Source organism: Henckelia pumila, chromosome 4, assembly GCF_033568475.1.
Source record: "Henckelia pumila isolate YLH828 chromosome 4, ASM3356847v2, whole genome shotgun sequence".
Classification (NCBI taxonomy): domain Eukaryota; kingdom Viridiplantae; phylum Streptophyta; class Magnoliopsida; order Lamiales; family Gesneriaceae; genus Henckelia; species Henckelia pumila.
In genome coordinates, this window is record NC_133123.1 from 51,269,083 (window position 1) to 51,274,283 (window position 5,201).

Here is a 5,201-nt window from a genome sequence, read left to right on the forward strand (position 1 = left end):
AGAAGCAAGCATCAGCCGACAAAAATTACTTCCGGGGCCAATCTTCTCACAACCGACCATCCATGTTCCTTTTCTTCATCAAACTCCCCTCTTTTTAGTGTTTGGAGTATTTCAATTAATAATGTTAATTAAAGGATAAAATTAACTTCTTTTTTTAAAAAAAAATAAAAATTAATGATATATGCCCGGTACTATCACACATGTTTGTGAGTCTATGACCAATCTTTATCTGGGCTATACCCTCACTCAAAGTTAAGGTCGGGGATCTTCTGCGACTGCGAGACCAGGCAGGCGATCGTCTCAGGGCCCAGCTTAGGAAGTGATCTATATTTTCAGAAAATTAAATATATATGTTGAGTTGGTGACTCACTTGAAATTTTTATTCATATATATATATATACACTAGTAAACAGCACGTGCGATACACGTGGTGACACTTTGTTTATGTAATATATCTATTTATTATTTTTTATAATTATTCAGATTTTCACGCCCTTATAATAAAAATCATATAGACTTTAATTATTTATTATGAAAATCAACTGAAATAATACAATTATCATTTTTTTTTATTTTTAGTCATGTTAATGGTGAATTGTAATTTCAATCCTGTAACTTGAATGTTTTGATTTTTAGTCATATTACTATACATTTTCATTTTTAATCATGTCACTTGTATATTGTTTTTATTTTGATCATTTAACTCGCATGTTTTTTTTTCTGTTTTGGTTTATACATATTCATTTATAGTCATGTAACTTGCATATTATTTTTTATTATTTCTCATTTAACTTATATTATATTCCTATATAATTTTATATAATTTTACTTATAGTGTAAATAAAATTGCAAATTTGTGATTTCATGAAAAAACTTTAACCTTTTATTCACACTTTTAGATAGGTAATAGATAATAGATAGATAGATTTCACAATGATAAAATTTTATTTTTTTTATTCACATTTTTAGGTAGGTAATATATTTAATTTATACTCCTACATTAATTTCGTAAATATATGTTTTTAACTCTAACTTTTAATATTATTACCGTAAATTTTAGTTTTTAGTTTTGTTATTTTCAAGATTTATATTCTTATATTTTTTAAATTCTAAATTTTATATTAATACCGTAAGTTATAATTTATTTGTTTTGTTCTTTTAAAAATTTATTTATCTGTTTGATTAACTGCAACTCAATTAAGCCACAAACTAAAATTTAGCTTATTCTTATATATTTTTATATTTTCTAACATTAAATAAGGTGTAAAATAAATAAAAAAAAAATTGTGAAAAATGAAAAAATAGTTCTTTTTATAAAATAATAATTAAAAAATGAAATATATAATGGTATTAATGAACTCATTAGTTGCAATTTAATGAAATTGTATAATGTATTTATGGATATTAATATTTACATATAGTATAATAAAAATATTTATTTACTTTTATGTCCTAAATAAAATGTTGTTTTTACTTTTATGTCTCTATATATTTTTATATGACCTTACTTATAGTGTAAATAAAACAGAAAAGTTGTTATTTCACAATGGTAAAATTTTATTTTTTTATTCACACTTTTAGATAGGTAAGGTAATAGAGTATTAAATATACATAATTTCTTTTAATAATTTCAGTGAAAATATTTTTTATTTGTCAAACATATATATCTATATATTCACTGTATATATAATTTTTTATATTTTTAATGCATTATGTAGAAAATTTCATTACAATTAATCGAAATAATACACAATCTAAGGACAAAATAAAAAATTTAGAGTGAAAATATTTGTTATGTTAATTGTTTTAGATTGAAATAATACACACTCTAATAAAATAAATATTTATTATCTTTAATAATTTTAATAAATAGATATTTTTATTTTACAACATCTAATCATTTTTATGTTATCAAAATAATACAAAATATAATAAAATAAATATTTATTATCTTTAATAATTTTAATAAATAGAAATTTTTATTTTCCAACATCTAATCATTTTTATGTTATCGAAATAATACATAATAAAATAAAATAATTATTTATTATCTTTAATAATTTTAATGAATAGATATTTTTTTTCAACATCTAATCATTTTTATTTTAATTTCTTTAGATTTTTCTAAGAATTATGTACGATATAATGTCATTTCTCTAATTTATTTTTATTATCAAATTTTTATTCAATTTTGATGTATTGTTGTTTTCAAATTTTCTTAAAAATATGTCGTAACCAAATTTTATTTTTATGCTATATAGTTTTTCAGAAAAAACCACTTTGATGTTCACGTGTTTTAAATTTTGTTTTCTTATATTTATAAAAAAATAATTCAAACCAATTCATTGAAGGTGAAGTTTTATAATTAAATAAGATGCGAATTAACACAGTGTATTTTTAATAACAAATAAATTATATGAAAATAATTTATTCTTTTATGGCATTTATATTATGATAGTATATGATTAATTTTATAAATGTAGTTTGATATTTAAAAAATCAATTAACACGTGTCTCGCACATTAGACATGTGAAAATGTATTAGATATAACATAAGACAAGTCATAAATTTAAATTTATTCACTTTTAAAATAAAAGTAAAATAAGTAATAATTAGAATTTCGAATAATATTCATTTGTTTTAGTTTTTAAAAGATATACTAAATTTTTAATATTTGATAAAGTCTTATGTTTGAATCTTAAATTTATTTAGATAAATGTGCATGAATTACATTTTGACATTTATTTTTGGAAAAATTGTTTTTTTGATTATATAGGTTTTTTTATTTGTAATTTTGATTCTCTATGTTATTTTATTTCAAAGTCTATTATACATAAATTTTTATATTTTTAAAATACTGTGTAGAAAATCTGATGTCAATACAATTAATCGAATGAATATACAATCTAAGGGCAAAATAAAAAATTCACAGTGAAAAATTTAGTCATTCTATTTACACTTTTATAGTCATAATAAAATAAATATATATTATCTACCGTAAAAAAATAAATATATATTATCTTTAATAATTTTAAAGAATACATGCATATTTTTATTTTTCAACATTTGAATCATTTTTATGTTAATTGTTTTTAGATTTTTCTAAGAATTATGTTTCGATAAAATTTTATTTCTCTAATTTATTTTATGTTCATATATCTATTGAATTATGACGTATCATTATTTTTAAATATTTTTATAAGTATGTCGTAATCAAATTTTATTTTTTATTAGAATTTTTTTAAAAAAATGTGTTTTAAATTTTGTATTCTTAAATTGATAGAAAATTATTCAAACCAATTCATTGAAGGTGAATTTGTATAATTAAATAAGAGGTGAATAGACATAATGTATTTGTAATAACAAAAAAACTATATGAAATAATTTATTTTTTGATTTCACTTATATTGCTATATTATATGATTAACTTTACAAATGCAATATGATATTTTAAAAACCAATTAAAATGTTGTGTTTAAAGAGTTCAAAAAATTTTATATTATTTTTTATTCTCTTTCTAATATATCATGCTTTTATTAACAGATTATCACATTACGAAACTTATTCTTCATAAAATTAATGGTGATGTTATATATCTATATATTATATTATATACAAATTTTGTAGAAGTGTAAATATTGCTTAAATATTTTAAATGATTAGTTATTTTATTGTCATAGTACAAAAAGTATGTGAATTCTTCTATTTTTATATTTGTTACAATCCTTATGTAATTCATTATCTATTTCAATATGATTAATTCATCATTTTTATTAGTATCTTACTACTATATTATTATAGTCATAACAGTTTTTTCCTCTTAATTTATCTCATAATTCTATATTTTTCAAGATAAAAAAATCATTATTACCTATAAATATTAATATTAAAAATAATAAAAAAATGATTAAATTATAACATAATTCATAAGAGCATACCCAATTAAAAAAAACCCAAAAATGTCCTCAAATGTCATTATAATTTTCATGCAATTCTCAAAAATACCCCTTGCATTTAACACTCCAATGAACAAAATTTGGGCAATTATGACAATACACAATAAAAAAAACTTTGTAGAAGTGTAAATATTGCTTAAATATTTTAAATGATTAGTTATTTTATTGTCATAGTTCAAAAAATATGTGAATTCTTCTATTTCTATATTTGTTGCAATCCTTATGTAATTCATTATCTATTTCAATATGATTAATTCATCATTTTTATTAGTACTTACTACTATATTATTATAGTAATAACAGTTTTTTCCTCTTAATTTATCTCATAATTCTATATTTTTCAAGATAAAAAAATCATTATTACCTATAAATATTAATATTAAAAATAATAAAAAAATGATTCAATTATAACATAATCCACAAGAGCATACCCAATTAAAAAAACCCAAAAATGTCCTCAAATGTCATTATAATTTTCATGCAATTCTCAAAAATATCCCTTGTATTTAACACTCTAATGAACAAAATTTGGGCAATTATGACAATACACAATAAAAAAACTTTGCCTCAATTAAAATCCAATAAAAATAAGACACAATAAAAACAAATTCAATTATTAACAACAATAAAAAAACTTTGCATCAATTAAAACCCAATAAAAATAAGACACTAAAAAATACCCCTTGCATTTAACACTCCAATGAACAAAATTTGGGCAATTATGACAATACACAATAAAAAACTTTGCCTCAATTAAAACCCAATAAAAATAAGACACTATAAAAACAAATTCAATTATTAACAACAATAAAAAAACTTTGCATCAATTAAAATCCAATAAAAATAAGACACTCAAAAATACCCCTTGCATTTAACACTCCAATGAACAAAATTTGGGCAATTATGACAATACACAATAAAAAAACTTTGCCTCAATTAAAACCCAATAAAAATAAGACACAATAAAAACAAATTCAATTATTAACAACAATAAAAAAAACTTTGCATCAATTAAAACCCAATAAAAATAAGACACAATAAAAAAAATTCAATTATTAACAATAAATACAAACTCAATTATTAACTCATTAATCCATGTAGGGAGAGAGAGGAATTATTATACTTCCTCAAATGTCCTTATAATTTTCATGCAATTCTAAAAAATACCCCTTGCATTTAACACTCCAATGAATAAAATTTGGGCAATTATGACAATACACAATAAAAAACTTTGCCCTCCATTC